At 45.0% G+C, this 20,596-nt stretch overlaps 1 pseudogene across 1 annotated transcript in view; it reads right to left on the minus strand.

Moving 5' to 3' along the window:
- Positions 1-341: 341 nt before the first annotated feature.
- Positions 342-20,596, minus strand: part of LOC311103395 (RNA binding protein fox-1 homolog 3-like) — a 187,296-nt pseudogene continuing 167,041 nt past the window's right edge. The window contains exons 5-13 of the transcript in view: positions 20,332-20,385; positions 18,084-18,176; positions 17,189-17,249; positions 16,945-16,998; positions 10,684-10,923; positions 9,503-9,542; positions 4,630-4,688; positions 2,531-2,609; positions 342-386 (exon numbers count right to left, since the gene is read on the minus strand). The product of the transcript in view is annotated as an RNA binding protein fox-1 homolog 3-like (transcript). The remainder of the gene's footprint in view (positions 387-2,530; positions 2,610-4,629; positions 4,689-9,502; positions 9,543-10,683; positions 10,924-16,944; positions 16,999-17,188; positions 17,250-18,083; positions 18,177-20,331; positions 20,386-20,596) is intronic.

Consider the following 20,596-nt stretch of genomic DNA (forward strand, 5'->3'; position numbering starts at 1 on the left):
CATCATGCGTGCTACAGTAGGCTCACATTGGTTATGGTGACACAGCACCCATCTACAGCAGTCACATGTGCATAACATAACTTCTCTGAAAATCAATCAAAAGCACAAAATGAACACAAAACAAATCATAGGAGCAGACCAATGATGACATCAGAAAGGTTGTAGAAATCAGCTGTAGCGGGAGGGCGGGTGTCAGGGGGAGGGATCAGCATTGGGACCTGGAAGCTTTTAGTTTGAATTAGCACTCCACGAAGGACGAGGTGTTTGCTTGTTTGTTTATTTGTTAGATTTTTGTTTGTTGGGGGGTAATGTCTCTCTGTCTTTCTCTCTTTTTCTTTCTGTTAGTAGGGAGTGAAGCGACTGTACCCTCCTCTGTATAGGCTAGCCTGCAACATCAAAGATGAAAAAGGACCAATCAGTATTAAGGTGGCGACAGCTTGGTTGTTGAATTCTGTTTTTTCCACAAATTTCCTTCCTTTATTGGTTTTGTTAAAATGTCTGTGTATGAAGGACTTGGGATTAAATAGCATTTAATTGAGCTGGTTTAATCAAAGTAATAATAGTTATTGTTCAATAGAGAATGCATAAGTTGGGTATGTGTGTGTGTTATGAGGAGGGGTGGTCGAGGTGTTGGAGCTGGAGGATAAAGAACCTGGTAGTGATAAAGTATGAACGTGGTCTGAAATCATTTTGCTCTTTTTACCAGAGAGAAAAAACCCTTTCCTAGATATCATATTCTTCTTTTGTTATGCCACATGGAGAAGTGGGCCCCGCCCTCAAATGCAGTTTCCATGCATTAATTACATTAAGCAACAAATTGGAAAATACTGTGCTTGTTTCATGCTTTTGACTGTAGGAAAACATTCCTTATGGAATGGCTTTCCAGGCTACAACAATGTCATAGATCCAACCAAAGCGAATTAAGTTCAAAGGAGTTTAATCATAATTCTCTTTCAAGTCCAACCGTGGTGCCCACACCTTTCTGGATGTGTATTGCACCAGAGGATATTGCTCCCTAGGTTTATTGCAATGCTCTGGTTAACCAGGACAAACACACACACACACGCACGCACGCACACACACACATGTGCACACACACACACGTGCACACACACACACACACATATATCCCCTGTACTCTGAGCAATTCTGCTGCTTTTTGGACAACCTCCAAAGGCGAAGCCCCAAACCTTCAAAGGCTAATTTCCCTTCATTTAAGGGAACCCTCTTACTTGTATAAAACTTTCATCAGTATAAAAAAGCATTAGCACATTTTTTGCACGCCGGAAATCAGCAAAGAGAATTTTAAGCAACCTCGGAGGAACTAATTATTGAAAGGATTCTAAATGCAAAAATCGCTGTGCTCTCCTTCGGAACCATTAATCAAATAGGACTAAAGAATTAGTAACCAAACCAATTATTTTTTCTCAGCACTTCTGAATCTATTTCATGGTGTGTCTCTGCACTGTAAGTTCTGAACTCCTATTGTGTCAAGATGGTTAATTGACTACCAGGGTCTCGCACCTCACCAGCTTCCACCCCACCACAGTGATCCCCTCAACTTGCCCCACACACACAACCCAAGCTCAGACATGAAGGGCCAAATTCAGCCTGACTAAGAGTGGCAGAAAAGGGAAGGAAATTTGGAGGAAAAGAAGCACAGTTTTTAATTAAGTAAATGAAGAGGAAAAAAATTAATGTCTTAATTAATGAAAGCTTTTAGCTAGCAGCTGCACCGGGGAACTGTACGCTGTTTTTTATGTTGTTGAAAAATCGCATGCATGCCGGAATGGTAAATTTGAGTCATTTGTCTGGCAGAGAGCGCTCGTCCCATCAACCTTGTGGGCTGGAGGGGTGAGTGAGGGAACGCCCTCCCTCGAACCCTCCCTCCATCGCTCTCTTTCTCTTCCATGTCCCACGGCACACTGCTGCATGCGTTTGATGGTCGTTAATCTTTCAAATAAGTCTATCAGTCGCATGCCCTCATTGTAAAACAAAACATTGAGAAACTATCTCCCCATTATAGGATGGTCTTTTACTGATAGTATTTTCATCTTTGATGTTAGCTGCAAAAGCTAGCTAAAAACAGACATTAACGATTCAACTTCACCCCTTCAAGTTTAGAGTTTGGCTGAAAGAAAGAATGGAACAACTCATTTGGAGTTGAATAGTGGCAGGAATTGAATGATTATACTAGTGTATAAAATGCCCATGTGTTTGGATTGAATTAGTTGTAGTGATCATTCCCTATAAAATTAACATTGTATGAGGTGAGCTTGTGTGACATAACATGAAACAAATCCATTTCACTGAATTCACAATGACCACATGCCAGGGAATTCTGCTGCGCTCCACTAGGTCGTGCCAAACAGCATGACAAAGAGGGAATAAAGCCCACTGACTTGTCTTAGTTCAATGGTCTTTATCTCCGAGTGCTCCTGGAGCGACAGTACTGCGGCTGGTGGCCTCTGCTCTGTGTTAGTATGGCTAGCCAACAACAGGGTGCAGAGGAAAGTGAGAGTGGACTTACCATGGTCCCCACACTGTATGTAGCGGCAGGGCCGATTGTGTGGTGGTAGGGGTCTGCTGTTGCATAGACTCTGCCATAGCTGCAATGGAAAAGGCCAGGAGATTATGGTCATTGACGTAGAGTATATTTTCAATGCTTGTTTGATACTTGGCCCTAAAGTCAACACTTTCAAGTCTCTAAAACAATTATTTCCCTCTCTCTACCCCCTGGTTCAGAAAATGATACAAGGCTGAGTAGAAAAGGAGTTCAAAGGTGATTGGATCATTCTCTGTGAATACACATTGTCCTTTTCATTGTCACCTCTATTAGTTGGTAGGGATGGGTACTGAGGGGTGAGAGAAAGAGAAACAGAGAGAAAGAAAGAGAAAACAGAGAGAGATATAGGTGCTGGAGGGCTTGGACCCAGTCTGTGTGCGCTCTCTCACCCTGCTGTTGTTTACCCAAGCTGAACAGTGGGCTCACACCCCTGTCTTTTCATTGTTGCTGGTTTGGAACTAATCCTTCCAATTTCCTTCTGAGACAGGACAAGATGTGCGCCTTATTTATTTATTTACTCGACTTCACATATTCCTCTATTGACTTTTTTTTTCTTCAATGCTCGCTTGCAAATGAGGGTCTGTATGGAGCAGATAAGGCACTCCCAGCCAAGGACTGAGGGCATCAAATCAACCAGGAATAAAAACCAAGAGGCGAGAGGGAGAAATGTCATTTTCCTCAAGGAGACAAGACATACAGCCTACATGGCTTGAGCGGGGCGAGGAGGACATTATATAAGTTATATAAGATCTAAATATGGTGTGTCCCGTTTGAGTCCAACACCCAAGGTCAGTGAGCAGGACGTGGAGGGGGAAGGAGCTGGATGAGAAGGCTCCCTGGGGAGAAGATGGGAGAGGATGGGCTCTACCATGACATGGTCAGAGGTGGTCTCTGTGATACTCTTATCTACTGTGAGCACCAAACCCCAGAGGCCCACTAAGGCTAATCTATCTACAAAATGGGCTCTCACCAGAGTGGCATTGCTAACCACCTTGGGGTCAAACGGCCCCTCAGAACTTACGTCACGCGGCTTCACTACGCCGATTGGCCCCTGGCAGGGCCTCTGTAATACAAAGCAGGCCTGTGGGCACAAGCTTTTTGGAAAATGAATGTTTCATATTTTACGGGGATTTTACAAGCCTCTTATGATCCCTGTGACCTCCTTTCATGATTGGCTGATTGCTCCGCTGGTAAGTCTGATAAGGTATTGCTGAGACAAACCCCTATTGATCCAATGGGCATGACCGCTTATTCAAAAAGAAACAAACAGACAAGGGAAGCAAAACAAACCAAAACAAACAACTCGGGCGAATTACATTAAATCTCAGGGGGAAAATATAGGCAAGAGAAACAGGAATTAAATCACTCCCAGAGGAAAAAGCCGCTGTCCAATTTCTGCTTCCTCCGAGCACGGCTGCTCATAATTCGCAGCGCGGCGAGGCCAGATAAATCTTACATTATCGATATGATCTTCAGGCTCTCAGGCAGGGTGTACGTTATCACAAGTGACATGCTCAATCCCTCCCAGATTAGATTCCCAAACCAGCCCACATCCAGTCTGACAGCGACTTTGAAGGCCCGAATGAATCAGCCACGCCTCCTCAAACGGAGCACACCTGAACCCGAATGACATCAGTCAGAAGTGATAGAGTCCCTGCCCATCCATCCATCCCTCTCTCCCTTCCTCCTGCAGACCCCAGGCCATTCATAAATACAGTTGATATACCCGCTCACCCGTCAAAGGCAGAGAGGCATGGGATAGATCTTCTGTTCTTTTTTCATCTTGTCGAACAAGGTTACTTTTTTGTGTGCTTTAGCCTGAGGCCATAGTGGATCTCCTAATGGACAGTTCAATCTAAGGGAGGGTCACAACTCCAGAGAGAGTTTATCTTCACCCTTCTATGTGGGAGATACTTTGGAGATTGGGGAAAGGTTGAAGTCATTTGTCAGACCTTGTCACAACTTCTAATTTAATCCATCACAATATCAATGGTCTTTTCTTTTTTCAAGTAATATTAGTTATTCTATATGATGTATTATTGCAGCACGTGGAATGCACTCACCTGTCACTGTAGGCAGCAGCTGTGGTGGGCTGGGCGTATCTGTATGCAGCGTAACCCCCCTGTTGGAAACTCAGACAGTTAGACAACCCCCCACAACAGCATGTATATCACCAGTATAAACAAGAGGAGAAGAATAGCATTTACTAAAAGATCCAACATCGGGTTTGAAACATTGTCCATTGTTGGGAACATATCAGAACTGCATATTCTGTTCATTTTTCAAGTATTCATATGAAACCATTCAAAAAGTCACATTTCTTTAAATTGAAGAGTATGCACAGAGGCAACGCAAGGTGCAAGACTCCCAGAATACAGCCAGAGGGAGCTGTTTAATATTTGGTGGCTGAGGCAGCGGAGAATTAATGATCCCCTGTGAGACTGGGGAGGGGAGCCATGCGTTCCCTCTGGGGGACAGTGCGTGACAGGAGGTGAAAAACACGGTCCACATGAGACAGAAGAGAACAGTTGTGTGATAACGCTCCCCAAATTCAGTCCACATTCAGAATGGGGAAGCAGCACTGGCCTGCTGCATTATTGAAGAGACCCCTTTTTCTTTACACGTACCGTGTTGCACAGGAGCAAACCAAGACGTACAGTGCCTTCAGAAAGTATTCACACCTCTTGAGTTCTTACACATTTTGGTGTGTTAGAGCCTGAATTTAAAATGGATTAAATTGAGATGTTGTGTCACTGGCCTACACAAAGAGCCCTGGCCACAAGTGGAAGTTCAGACATTTTTACAAATTATTTTAAAATGAAAAGCTGAAATGTCGTCAGTCAATAAGTATTCAACCCCATTGTTATGGCAAGCCTAAATAAGTTCAGGAGTAGAAATGTGCTTAACAAGTCACATAATAAATAAGGACTCACTCTGTGTGAAATAATAGTGTTTAACATGATTTTTGAATGACTACCTCATCTCTGTACCACACACATACAAGCATCTGTAAAGTCCCTCAGTCGAGCAGTGAATTTCAAACACAGATTAATCCACAAAGACCAGGGAGGTTTTCCAATGCCTCGCAAAGAAGGGCACCTATTGGTAGTTGGGTAAAAATAAAAAAAGCAGACATTGAATATCCCTTTGAGCATGGTGAAGTTATTAATTACACTTTGGATGGTGTATCAATACACCCAGTCACTACAAAGATACAGGCGTCCTTCCCAGCTCAGTTGCCGGAGAGGAAGGTAACCTCTCAGGGATTTCACCACGAGGCCAATGGTGACTTTAAAACAGTTTGAGTTTAATGGCTGTAAAAGGAGAAAACTGAGGATGGATCAACAACATTGTAGTTAATCCATAATACTAACCTAATTGACAGAGTGAAAAGAAGGAAGCCTGTACAGAATAAAAAATATTCCAAAACACGCATCCTGTTTGCAATAAGGCACTAAAGTAAAACTTCAAAGAAATGAACTTTATGTCCTGAATACAAAGCGTTAAGTTTGGGGCAAATCCAACACAATACATCACTGAGTACCACCATATTTTCAAGCATAGTGGTGGCTGCATCATGTTATGGGCATGCTTGTCATCGGCAAGGACTAGGGAGTTTTCTAAGATAAAAAGAAACGGAATAGAGCTAAGCACAGGCAAAATCCTTCCAACAGACACTGGGAGACAAATTCACTTTTCAGCAGGACAATAACCTAAAAGTTGCTTACCAAGATGACATTGAATGTTCCTGAGTGGTCCAGTTACAGTTTTGACTTAAATCAGATTGAAAATCAATGGCAAGACTTGAAAATGGCTGTCTAGCAATGGTCAACAACCAACTTGACAGATCTTGAATCATTGTAAAAGTAATTATGTGCAAATATTGTACAATCCAGGTGTGCAAAGCTCTTAGAGACTTACCCAGAAAGACCAAAGGAGATTCTAACATGTGTGAATACTTATGTAAATATATATTTCTATATTTCATTTTCAATAAATTAGCAAATAAAAACATGTTTTCACTTTGTCATTATGGGGTATTGTGTGTAGATCTGTGAGAAAAAAATATATTTAATCAATGTTCAATTCAGGCTGTAACACAACAAAATATGGAATAAGTCAAGGGGTCTGAATACTTTCTGAAGGCACTGTAACTGGGGCTTAGTGTTTTGAATGTCAGGACCTGTGTATTAATTTGCCAGAGTGGGAGAAGGAATTAAAAACTTGATTGAGGAGAGCAGTCATTACTCCAACTGAAAAATGAAGCTGTTCACCTACTGTTTTTCTATTAGCGCCAATGGAGCGTTGGCCCATCTCCATCCTACATCCTATGGTGGGTATATAGGTGATAGTGCTGAGAGTGCTTTTTGAGGTCGGTTTGGTTTCGGGTTTGATTATTAAAAAATAATCACGGTTTTCGTATATATATTTTTAAACATTAAATGCATTACATATTATGTTGGTTGAATGCTGTAACAACACAATATAAAACAATTAATAAAAGTCCCATGATGGTAGTGACTGCCCATTACTGCTTATCACTTACTAGCAATAATTTATTTACATTACTATTTACTTTAATGAAACATTTCAGTTGTTGTGTATATTACATTTTGTTTTATTAGATGACTTTATTATTTCATTCCAAGTCATCATCTCATCTCTATAGAGCTGCTGTCTGACAAAATCACTGTTTTAGTAGTTCTTCAAAGTAAATAAGGCATACTTTTATGACTGCTGAATACCAACTATTAATCACTTAGATAATGTATTTTCAGGTAGAGATGCCTCCCGAAGCTACTGCTCTCTATCCCTCTCAGTGCGCCCCACACAGACCAGACAAGTAGGTAGTTAATTACCACGTTTTCCACGATAATCTACGTCAAATATTGGCCTGTTGGAAACTACAACTCCCTACTACATCGCACAATATAGAGAAACTGGGCAAAGTGCACATTGAGCTCACAGAAAAAAATCTAAATAAACGAGATTTCAGTTAATCACTCAGCACTAATAGGTGGCTGTTAATAATACATGTTTTCATTTATTTTTTAACTTGGGGAGGGGGGGGTCCAAAGACGAGCTACACTACTGTGGCCAGGGCTCTTTGGGGAATCAGGTCAGAGGCGCTGGGTTTGAGTCATCCCTCCTGCCCATGGAGGCAGGAAGTCATGGCTAAGGCCAGGCAGAGGAGTTCCTGTGGGACGGCCATGCCCTGAGACCGTGCTGCTGATTACAGCAACAGAACCCAACAACACACAGCCACAATAAATCACTTGCACACATTGTCAAATCCTGCACACAACAGTCCAACACATTTGTTATTGTGTCTCGCCCCAGTGTGTGTGCATGCGTGTACACGTCACGTGTGTGCCTGAGTGTGTATGAATATCAATACACCATTCCTAATATACTCCCTGTGAAGCAGGGTCTCATGTTGTGGTTGGATAAGAGCGTCTGCTAAATGACTTAAATGTAAATGTAAATGTGGTATCATCCTGGATGCTCTTTTTAATGGCAAGTGCTTCAGGACTGTTGAAATGAATGGAATTTGCCTAGGTAATGACAGTGACAGACATGGCTACTGTCTTCTAAATGATAGTGGAGGACAGAGAGGCTTGTGGGACTTGCTGTTGTTGTCACAGGAGAAACTCTGGGTGCACTTGGGCAGTCTGAAGCCGTTCAGTGTCCGTGCAGTGGCCACTGCCAAAACTAATGTCAGTAAAGCACAGGGGGAAAGGCTGACGGCTTGAGCGATGGGGCGAGATACCCCGGGACTGGTCAGAGGGCACTGAGACCCAGGGCTTAGCTGGAGGTGAGGAGAGGAGGGAGGGAGGGAGGGAAGGAGGGAAGGAGGGAAGGAGGGAGGGGTTTGGAGCCAAACACCCAGGGCCGACATGACCGCTTTAAGCCACTTCTCCTCTACAATGTTCACTCTATGGCCGCTGGTGTCGCTAACAGCCACTCACAAACAGTGCTACGACATGGGGCTGTGTTTGAGCCATATATCATTGTGGAGTCCAGCACTTTTGTTCCCAGACACTGGCCCTTTGCTCATATGCAGACAGGGTGAAAGTAAGAGGCAATCAGTAGCACTGTTGTCTGGGCCTGCTGTCATCTCCCTATTGCAGAGGACAGGGAGGGAGAAAAAAAACTACAGATACAAACAACAAATTACATCCCCCATAAACGTTTGGACTGCTGTCAAACTGGGGCAGCGTGGTAATTTCAGCATTATCTCCACAGCGTCCCCCTTTTCTCTGTCAAGGGCAGCGTGCGTTGGGGCCGGCCTGACGCTGTGTGTGCTGTGGCCCCTGCCTGCATGGACAGCCCCAGAGGGAAGCTTAATCCCTTTATCTGCCTCCGCTCCTCTTATCTCTCACACCGTGATGGCTGGGAGGCACACAGGCCCACTAAGGCCCCACGATGGCCCCCTGGGCCAGACAGAGAGAGAGAGGGCTGTCCACGCCCAGACACACAGAGACAGACAGAGACAGACAGGCAGGCATGCATGCTCGCAAACACGCACGCGCACACACACACACACACTCACACAGACAGGCACATACACAAACACACAAACACACAGACAGGTACAGATATAGGGCGGAGACAAGCCACCTCCAAAAGCCATTTTAAGGGGAGAGACGACCCGACTTGACACGGGACACTGAGCTGGGGTCTGTCTGTTTGCCAAAGTCTGACATCATAGGAGAGAGAAGGAGAGGAGGGAGGAGCTGAGGGGGTTTTACATTTTGTTGTCGGGTTTCTTGGCACGGCAGACAGAGGCCTAATCGACGCGGGCTTGGCAGAGAGGCAGGGGGAACGCTGGGGGCTGGAGAGATCGCATTTTAGTCTCCAGGGCTGGCTGCTTTTGTCTGCTTTACTTCTGTTTCATCTGAGCACGCAGAGAGAGAAAGAGCCAACGGTACTTACATAGATTTCTGCTCCGTAGAAGCCATCCTGGTACACCACTCTGTGAAATGAGAGAGCAATGGGGGAGACGCGTTAGTTAATCTGGGTTATGGGTGGTTTTATATGCAGCCAGATTGGATCGGCACACTGATGTTTTGATCCTAGCCTATTTCCAATGAGAGCAAGTCAAGCAGACATTTGCATGGCGTAAAACAAGAATGATGGAAGTGGGCTCTGCACGTCTACAGGGTCAGCTCTTAGCAGCTGCAGCACACCACAAATAATGAATGACATATTTAGGGGGGGAAATGCATCCATTTCACAATTCCCATGCAATATTCTGCTCTGGTAAAAAAAAAAATATTCCATTCACTGCAGTGTTGTCAGGAGGCTACGGTGGAGGGGAGGAGGTAGAAGAGGAAGAGAAAGGGACGGGGGGATGAAAAGAGAGAGCTCAGCAGGGAAGGAGCTCGGTCATGTGATGCTAACATATAAATCACTGGGACGTCAGGAGAGGAAGTAGGGAGAGGAGAGGAGAGGAGAGGAGAGGAGAGGAGAGGAGAGGAGAGGAGAGGAGAGGAGAGGAGAGGAGAGGAGAGGAGAGGAGAGGAGAGGAGAGGAGAGCCCCAGAGTGGGTGGGAGGTGTAGAGGACCCAGAGTCCTAGGACCCGTCCTCATCACTGGAGCCCTCTCCTCCCCTCTCCTCTCTTCCCCTCTACTCTCCACTCATCGCCACAGACAGGCCCTGATCTAATCACAGATAGCCAGGCAGCCAGGCTAGGCCCAGGGTTCGCTAGACCTCTCCTCTCCCCTACACTCTCATTGCCACCCAGACACCCAGGCAGGCAGCCAGCCAGGCAGGCAGTGTGCTGATAAGAGAGGAGTGTGAGGCTGAATGCTTCACATCAACCAGGAGATCATCACAGTCCAGTGAGACCTGCCCAGTAATATGCTATCTCTGCTTTCTATAGCTACCTATGGCCTTGATATTCATCCTTTGCAACACACATATACATGTACACACACACACACACAGATAGACAGACATACACATTCTGCACTTATGCACAAATGCACACACATGAAATAACACAATTGTTTGCAAATGCAGCCACCAAACATTTGAGAGTAGAACTGTTATAATAGCATGGTTCATTGTTGATGTTGTCAGTAAAGTGTACTACAGGTCCACAGATACTCACGCTCCATAGGCTGGAATAGGTGGTGGAGGAGGTGCTGTGCGGAAGGTGTTGTACACAGCCCGCCCCCGGCCTCGCAAGTGGGCACCCCTATAGGCCACCGTAGCCCCTGTGGCCGGGTAAGGGAAACCTGTTACTGTGAAAAAAACACATAGGAAGGAGGACTTCAGAGAGATGGAATGTTGGCATTGCTTACATTACTGACAGAACACATTATATAGAGACATGTGGCAGTGGTTTCTCCTATGACAGAATACATTAGGGAAAGACAAGGAAACAATAGATATAATATTTTCTGGGTGCGCCTCATCGAGCACTCTCCCCTTCCCCAGCCACTGCTATGTGCCGTACTCAGCAAGGATCCACATTTGCTGTACGCATCCTTCCTGCCACCGCCTGCCACCGCCTCCCTCGCCACCCAAGGGTAGCCTAGAAACACAACCTGGTAATGGATGCAATCCCACTAGTTTCACACCGTGGCATTCACCTGGTTTAGGCAACAGTATGCTAGCTGAGGGGGAGGGGGAAGGTTGTTCTAGGTTGTTGTAGGTAGGTAAGGAACAGTGTTGTGTGGTGTTGTAGGACAGACAGACAGGTGGGAGGTGAAGGTTGCTGTGCAGCCATGCTGGATGTGCAGGCCCTGTGGGAGCATGGAGCAGATGGGCTGGACAGTGGGACCACTGAGACCCAAACCTCCGGCTGACCCCATCCCAAACCCCATCTGTGACCCCCCTCAGCCTATCACAGTCCCACACCTGTCCTCCAGCAGCAGTTACCAGCCAATGGTGATGGGGGATGGGTGGGGGTGTTGGGGGGAGGTGCCAGGGTCAGCGTTATAAATTCCATCGTTACAGATTAGAGGACAGGCTCTAGGCTGGGAGATCCCCAGATCTCTCCTTAACCTTCATCAGTCCAGTCACTGTCTGATTACGATCTGCAGCGCTGCATACAAACACCTCTCTCTCTCTCTCTCTCTCTCTCTCTCTCTCTCTCTCTCTCTCTTCTCTCTCTCTCTCTCTCTCTCTCTCTCCCTCTCTCTCTCTCTCTCTTCTCTCTCTCTCTCTCTCTCTCTCTCTCTCTCTCTCTCTCTCTCTCTCTCTCTCTCTCTCTCTCTCTCTCTCTCTCTCTCTCTCTCTCTCTCTCTCTCTCTCGCCATGATTAACCTGGCAAAAATACAACACCTCCCCCCTCTCTCTCTCTCTGTCTCAACATGATTAACCTGGCCCTGTGTTAAGGTTCCTCCTGCTCTCGCCCCAGAATCCCCCTCTCCTCTCCTCTTCCAATGGACACTAAACACAGTGGAATCACACGTAGTGATTTTACAGTAAGTCTGCAATGGAGTTATATGATACCTCGTATACAGTGAGGGAAAAAAGTATTTGATCCCCTGCTGATTTTATATGTTTGCCCACTGACAAAGAAATGATGAGTCTATAATTTTAATGGTAGGTTTATTTGAACAGTGAGAGACAGAATAACAACAACAAAATCCAGAAAAACGCATGTCAAAATTTTTTATGAATTGATTGCATTTTAATGAGGGAAATACGACTGGAATGGGCTACAAGACCATCGCCAAGCAGCTTGGTGAGAAGGTGACAACAGTTGGTGCGATTATTCGCAAATGGAAGAAACACAAAAGACCTGTCAATCTCCCTCGGCCTGGGGCTCCAAGCAAGATCTCACCTCGTGGAGTTGCAATGATCATGAGAATGGTGAGGAATCAGCCCAGAACTACACGGGAGGATCTTGTCAATGATCTCAAGGCAGCTGGGACCATAGTCACCAAGAAAACAATTGGTAACACACTACGCCATGAAGGACTGAAATCCTGCAGCGCCCGCAAGGTCCCCCTGCTCAAGAAAGCACATATACATGCCCGTCTGAAGTTTGCCAATGAACATCTGAATGATTCAGAGGAGAACTGGGTGAAAGTGTTGTGGTCAGATGAGACCAAAATGGAGCTCTTTGGCATCAACTCAACTCGCAGTGTTTGGAGGAGGAGGAATGCTGCCTATGACCCAAGAACACCATCCCCACCGTCAAACATGGAGGTGGAAACATTATGCTTTGGGGGTGTTTTTCTGCTAAGGGGACAGGACAACTTCACCGCATCAAAGGGACGATGGACAGGGCCATGTACCGTCAAATCTTGGGTGAGAACCTCCTTCCCTCAGCCAGGGCATTGAAAATGGGTCGTGGATGGGTATTCCAGCATGACAATGACCCAAAACACACAGCCAAGGCAACAAAGGAGTGGCTCAAGAAGAAGCACATTAAGGTCCTGGAGTGGCCTAGCCAGTCTCCAGACCTTAATCCCATAGAAAATCTGTGGAGGAAGCTGAAGGTTCGAGTTGCCAAACGTCAGCCTCAAAACCTTAATGACTTGGAGAAGATCTGCAAAGAGGAGTGGGACAAAATCCCTCCTGAGATGTGTGCAAACCTGGTGGCCAACTACAAAAAACGTCTGACCTCTGTGATTGCCAACAAGGGTTTTGCCACCAAGTACTAAGTCATGTTTTGCAGAGGGGTCAAATACTTATTTCCCTCATTAAAATGCAAATCAATTTATAACATTTTTGACATGCAGTTTTCTGGATTTTGTTGTTGTTATTCTGTCTCTCACTGTTCAAATAAACCTACCATTAAAATTATAGACTGATCATTTCTTTGTCAGTGGGCAAACGTACAAAATCAGCAGGGGATCAAATACTTTTTTCCCTCACTGTAGAACCACTCCTATAGACCGGTATAGGATTTAGCCTGGGGGACAATGGCCATTACGGCTGGCTGTATGTAATGTAATGTAGTGTTAACCCTGCAGGTGGATGGGATTGGGAAGCGTCCTAATGAACAGTACACACCAGCAACCCTGCTGACAGGGAGACAGATTAGTGGTGGTTTTAAAAACACGGACAGCCAGGTTTAATGTCTGACGCCATTAACATCTCCCTCCATTAGGGGCTCCACACATATTCAACTCCTGTATCTCATTTGGGCGGGAAACGCCCCCTATTTCCTCCCGAGCAGCCAGGGCACTTTGTTTGCTGCCGAACCAGCAGCAATAAACTGGTAAGACTCACAAGGTGGCCCTTTTGCTTTGGTGATTTATAATGCTGACCTTGACATTTAAATTAGTCTCTTTTTGGAGAGTCTGACATATAAGCTCAGTTGCTAAAGGGCAAAAACAATCCTCTTTGATATTTTCAGGAGTTATTTTTTTCTCCCTTGTACAAATCGCTAGCATTTTTAGGGCTCCAAATCTTCTATTTCCTTCTTTAGGGTGGGTGGGGGGGGGGGGGGGGGGGGGGTTGTTTGCAATCTGCGTGCTATGATATATGATATAGTGAATGTAAACTCATAAGGAGTTGGCGATAGGCTACACTGCTTCAATAATAACCCATAAATCAAAAGTTGTTGTCACACTTTGGTAAACCCATGCAAAGCAACAACAGCTACAGCGGCGTATGGGAGCACAAACCTGGTCTAGCCACCAAAGTCAAACACCTTTCTGAGAGAGAGAGGATGGATGGCTGGGGGAAAATCGGAGTAATGTGCTGGAGGGCGGCAGGGTCACACCGCACCTCATATGTCATACGTGTCAAGCTGAGGGAGCTCAATACCTTTACACAGCCAGCCAGCCAGTCGGACCTAACCTCTCCTAATCCTGCTCTGTGCAAATGATTGGGTCAAAGCCAGCCTTGACATTTTTTTTCACAATGTTGATCTCTTTAATGCTTCCTGCTCAAATAAGTCAGTGGAATGAGCACTTAATCCAAGCACTGGGGACCCAAAACAGCTTAATCTATTCAAGTCACTGGAGCTTAATTATCCCCTCAACAATGAGAGGATCTGTCCAGATATATTAATATGACAATTAGCCTTTCTATTCTGTCATTTACTCAGCTGGTGGCTTTCAGACGGTCCACACCAAACTTCACCTTTGGAAGTGAAAACATCAGGAGCTCTACTCATCTCCTTCTATCCCCTTATGAATTAGTAGCAGAGAGAAGAAGTGGCTCTCTGACTCGTACAGTGCTTGTTTGAAATGGATTCCCTGGTTCAGTTAGTGTAGGCAGGCAGAGCGACTTGGTAGCTGTCAAATGTGCTGAAATTGACACACCATGCTATAGAAAAGACTAGGAAATACACCATTGAAATACAACCTACCATCATTCATGAGTTGAGGTATTACATAATATTCATATTTTCATAGTAATATACATTCCTCCCTGGAGATGTATTTAGACGAAAATACAACAAAATATCCCCCATACTAGACAATGCTATCTGTCTCTGCCCTAATATCTCTCACCCTCTACCCCCCCCCCACCCCCTATCCCCCCAGTCCATTTGAGTGGGAACCCAATGCGCCTGCTGTTCACAGGACCCCCTCCACAGCCCCCTTACGGAGGGCTCCAGGGAAGGCTTGGGTTGCAGTGGGAGAGGAGGCAGGAGGCAGCAGAGGACACGGGTCTGGGGGTACACACTACAGGGCTGGGGCTGGCGCCGCCACTACCCCAGTCACCGCCACGCAGCCTCCTATCAGTAGGAGGAGCCAGTGTACCCTGCAAGAGGTTAAGAGCAGGGAGCCTGCGTGAAGCTCTCATCCGTCATTCTCCTGAATGGGTTTTGAGGACAATAAACCTGTAGCGCCAGGACGAATGGAGACGGAGTGCGCTGTCACCACACCACGATTTATTGCTCCCAATTTCACTGATCTCCTGCACAGAAATGAGGACTGATAAACAGTGATTAATCACCTTTACATCCCATTTCACTCCCACCCAAAGTATATTAAATGTAGCCATGATTATTCAAGAATACCTCCATGGATGGAACCACTAAAATGTGTTTCTTCTTTCGGGGTCAGCTGTTGTTTAAAGGCAGACCTGTTGGCTCCCAGTTAGGGCTTTTTGTTACAGAAATGTATCTCTTATTTATGTTTCCCATGTCCCCAGCTGGCAAGCATATGTTGTCGTTTAGGCTTGGCAAACTTCAGCGCCATGTCAAGACGACTTGAGAAATTAGCAGCCAATAAATCACCATCGCCCCCCGCTTCCCCTGCCTTGAATGGTGGACCACACTCCCTCTGATTTATTACATGATTTGGGCTAGTGTGTTTGTGTGTGTGTTTATCTGTGTGTGTGTGTTTGTGTGTGTGTGTGTTTGTGTGTGTGTGTATGTGCATGTGTGCTGCATAGGTCAGAATATGTGTGTATAGGAATGTGTGAATCTATAAATGAAAAAATGTGAGTGTTGTGAATATATAAACATATCTTGGTGTGTATTCATTTGTATGGGATCTGCATGATTTTGAATGCATCTGAGTATTTCATGAGGAGTGTGTTTGTGTGTGTGTATTGGGAAAGGGATGGTGGTGTGTGTGTGTGTGTGTGTGGGGGGGGGGGGGGTGTAGTTGTCAAGGGAAGATGGTGTTGTTGGAACCGGGGGAGTGTTGGGGGGAGGGTAAGGGGGTTGAGGAGGAGGGTGAGAGGGTCTGGAGATGAAATGAAAATGATAGATGACTGCTTTCTGTCATGGACAGTTATTTAGAGGTTCGCCGTAAAGCTGTCCGGGGAATGAACAGATTTTAGTCTAATGAGCAGAAAGGAAAGCCGTTAAAGTGGTGCGATGTGCTCAGCACTTCTTCCAAATGAAATAGTACCATTTCCCCCTCATTAAAATGCAAAGGGTTCATATAACATACAGCAATAAAAGTGGCAGGGAGAGAGATAGGGAAAACCCCACTGAGCTTGTCTCATTCCTCCATTACCCTGACCATGAGGAATACCAGCCTTCGACATGGAAGGTGCCAAAAATATCGCTCACTCAATCTCCCTTATTTGGTTAGGTCTGTAAAAGTCAATCTGGTGCACTTGGCAAATCCATCCACGGCAGCAGCCTCCCCAATCTGATAACAGTTGCTGGGGCGGCTTGGTCTTAAAATCATTTTTTCGGCTTTACAGTGCACACCCCACAAACAATTGCTCAGGCTGCCTCCACTCTCTCTGTGAGGCTTGGATCATCCACTTCTTATCTGGCCCACAGTTCTATTCCAGATCCACTTTGATTTACAGAGAATTTTGTGTTGGAAGCAGGTTGAGACTGAGCCAGGTTCTAATAAAACCAGTGGGTAGACGTGGATTGGGTCTGTGTGATAGAAGCACTGCTAGAGTGTAGTAGAGCTATTATTATTATTATTATTATTATTAGCTAGAGTGGTGCTAGACTAGAGGAGTGGAGTAGAGAAGGATCTCCTACCGGCATACAGTTCAGGACCATAGACAGCTCCCACCACAGGGTTCAGCTTCCAGCCTATGGGGAGAGAGATAGAGAGACACAGAGAGAGAGAGATTGAGAGAAGAGAGAGAGAGATAGAGAGAGAGGAGAGTGTGTATGGGTTAAGCAGGGTTAAACAAAGTAAGAGAACCCCAAACTCGTGAATATTGTCCTTCATCTACAGTATCTGAACAAAGTTGTAGCTTAGACAAGAGGCAGATCTTACCATTTGTGTACGGGTTGGCCACTTTTTTGTTTGTCATCACTCTTGCTGTTGCATTGTTCACCTGTTCCCCCCAAAAACAAAATGGTGCCATAGTTATAAAATACCCATCCAAAAGGCAGGCCAAATGACTGGCAGAGAAATACCACACAAATTCAGTCTGAATTATGCAAATGACCATAGAAGTTCACAGGACTGGAGAGGTTCAATTAGCCAGAGGAGACAATGGCCTTGAATCACCTTTACATGAATGTATTCATCATTTACATTTTCTTTTGAGATGATTCTATTACTGTAGCAAGTGGGAAAGCATGCACCAATTATCTACGGATATGAAAGAGAAAAAGCCAAAAGCAACACAGGTAATTGGTTGGATAAACAAACGTATTCAAAAGAAAAACAAAAAGACATACCACTTAGATTCCCTCCATTTTGACCTGATGGGAATGACTGAATAGTGACCTTAATTTATAGTAAACAAGACCAACATGAAAAGTAAACAAAACAAAAAAAACAGGCAAGACCAATTGATGTCAACAGGGTGTGTTGGTAGGTAGGTAGGTCTTCTTTATCCAGATGTGACAGTGAGGTCCTTATGGGATGATGAGAGCATGCATTCCCTCTCCAGTCATAATGATGGACAACTGGCACGTCCATCTTGACATGTATGGATCTCTGGTTCCACTGAGTGCTTCCGACACATACCATTATGCATGCACGCACACACACACACACGCACACACACACACGACACACACACACACACAGCGGGCACATGCTTATATGCAGTTCTCTTGTGGGACAAAGGTGAGAGCAGGGGCAAGGGAGAGGTCAGCAGGCAGGAGGTAGAAGAAGAAGAAGAAGAAGAAGAAAGGAAACAGGAAATAAGGAAAAGCACCTCTATTTTGCGTCCCTCTACGATTGTACCGTTTAGTTTCTCCCGTGCACGGTCGGCATCTGTGCTCGTTTCAAAAGTTACAAACCCAAAGCCCTAAGAGAGAGCCACGTGTGTCACCAGGCCAGTAAGACAGACAGGGACAGGAAGGTAGACAGGATGGGTAAAAGATAGGGTAGGAGGGGGATTAAGGACACACAGAGAGGAAGGAGAGAGGGGGAAGGAGAGAAGGAGAAGAAGAGAGAGAAGACAGGACTAGGTGAGCAGCAGGAAGTAGAGTTGTATATAAGCAGTGTTATTAATTCTGTGGTTGTTAGCGAGACGTCAGGAGCAGCAAACAGAGAGATCCAAGGAGAGGTAACGATAACACAGCCTCACACACAGACACACCAACACTAACAAACCTGCCTGTTTTACCCAATTAAACACCACAAACCACCTCTGGAGAATGTCACTGAGCATCGCAGGCATTACACTCTGTTACACAACATTATAGTCTAATCATTATTGTGAAGACTTCAACAGTATCCTTAGGAAAAACAACCCCCAACCTCCACTGGAATTAGATGAAGTTGAGCAAGGAAGGAATATTCATAAATTCTTCAAGCAATTTAGTTTAATTTGATCATCAACCATTTATAATCCATTACAATAGCCAAAGTATGCTCTGTAGCAATTAAATTAAGCCATATGTTGGCTCTTTTTCTTAGACATATCATTATATTAGCATTCATCATTGTATTAGCTGTGTCTAAAATCTGATGGGGGCATTTACCATACTATCAAGGTATTGGTTGGTAATAAAGGTAGCTATACATATCACCAACAACATCTGTACATTAATAAATCACATGCTACCTCTAAGGAGGTGGAAGAAAAAACACTGGCTTTACAATGGGGATATCTCCTTTAAACGCACACCAAAATACCCTCCTCCCCATCCCCCATCCTCCACCCCCACGTGCCCCCTCCCCTGAGGCCTTTGTCACCAGCTTGAGTTATGGGGAGTGGGAGACTAGGCCTGAGATCCATCACCAGCCTTAAGATATGCTGGCCCAACAAGTCCCAGTCCTTTAGTTTCTATATATACATATAGAGGGATGGGAGGGAGAGGGAGCCACGGCCAGGCTGATAATTGCTTGAAGATATATAATACATGTGAGAGATGGAGAGCATTGTGATCTTGTATGCATACAAAGGATCTGCGAGCTCCTATTCCGAGCATAAATAACACGGTAGCTGTCCTTGGGGAGAGAGAGATAAAGAAATAATTTCAAAAAGGAATTGAGGGCAAAATTAATCCTTTGGACATTTCGCCTGACTATGGTTGGCCCCTCTATCTTTTTTTTTATCATGCACAAATAATTAGCTTACACGGAGGGAGAGTGGAGCCACCATTTTTCAAAGGAGACAAACATATTGAATGCAAATTGCCAAAGCTTCATAGAAAATAGATTGTTTATTAATGGCCTGCTAGGTTCATTATATAGCGCGCAGGGTGCAGGAGAGAGGCATCATGGGTAATGGCTTTGTAGGGCACAAACAATAAATGCTTCTTACGGCGGAGGAGGCAGCTTTATCCGGTGCTCAATCTTGTCTGGCTGTGGGGGCTGAGTTGGAGCAGAGTATAGGTTACCAGATGGGGGCTGGGTGCATACCTTACACAGACCCCAAACTACCAGGTGGGAGTGGGAATCGATCCCATTCATGGTTGAACACCCAGCTAGAGGAGGCTGTCTAATTTATGAATGGAATGCTCTGGAGCTTGGCACAGATGCTTAAATAAACAGTGGATGACTAGCACTGGGCAGTTTACACCAGAGGATGTTATATAGGACATGGTATAGAGCTACTGTACATGTATAGACACTGAGCCAGTTTTGGCGGTGATGGTTCTATTTTTGCTAAAGCACTTGATATTTGATCTGGGTTGACTATTAGACTCTCAAAACTAGAGGTCTGTATTCCTGGTCCGGAGAGCTACAGTACTGGATTAAGTGCATTTTGAAACAGCTCAATCACAGATTGATTGATTGACAGGGGTAATGATTCCCCAACTGAGCACAAAGCTAGAACAACAACCAAAGAGGCAGCAGAGAGAGGAGTGAATGCCTGAACGCAGCTCTCCAGCTCTCCAGGACCAGGCTTAGAGAGCACTAGTCTGAGCCAATGTACACACGGCACTAATGCCATCATTACTAAACAGAAGAAGTACATGGTAATGAAGCAGCTGGGGTTCTAGTTCACTTACTTTGGATCCTCGCTCATTAAAGATAATCTCCACATCTAGAATCTTTCCAAATTGCTGCGGTGAGAAAGGAGACAAGAGAGGAGAGATGAAGTTATGAAAAGAGTCAGAAAATGGTTATTGTTGCCTTGCCTTTAATGTTACAATTGTTATGCAATGATGTCAAATATATATTGTGAGCTTATCAAATTATATATATTTTTTATGCAAAATTAAGGTACTGTGTTATCTGTGTTATTTCTATTTCATGAAATCAATGATGTAAACA

Source organism: Coregonus lavaretus (assembly GCF_964263955.1).
Source record: "Coregonus lavaretus genome assembly, chromosome: 28".
NCBI classification, from domain to species: Eukaryota; Metazoa; Chordata; class Actinopteri; order Salmoniformes; family Salmonidae; genus Coregonus; species Coregonus lavaretus.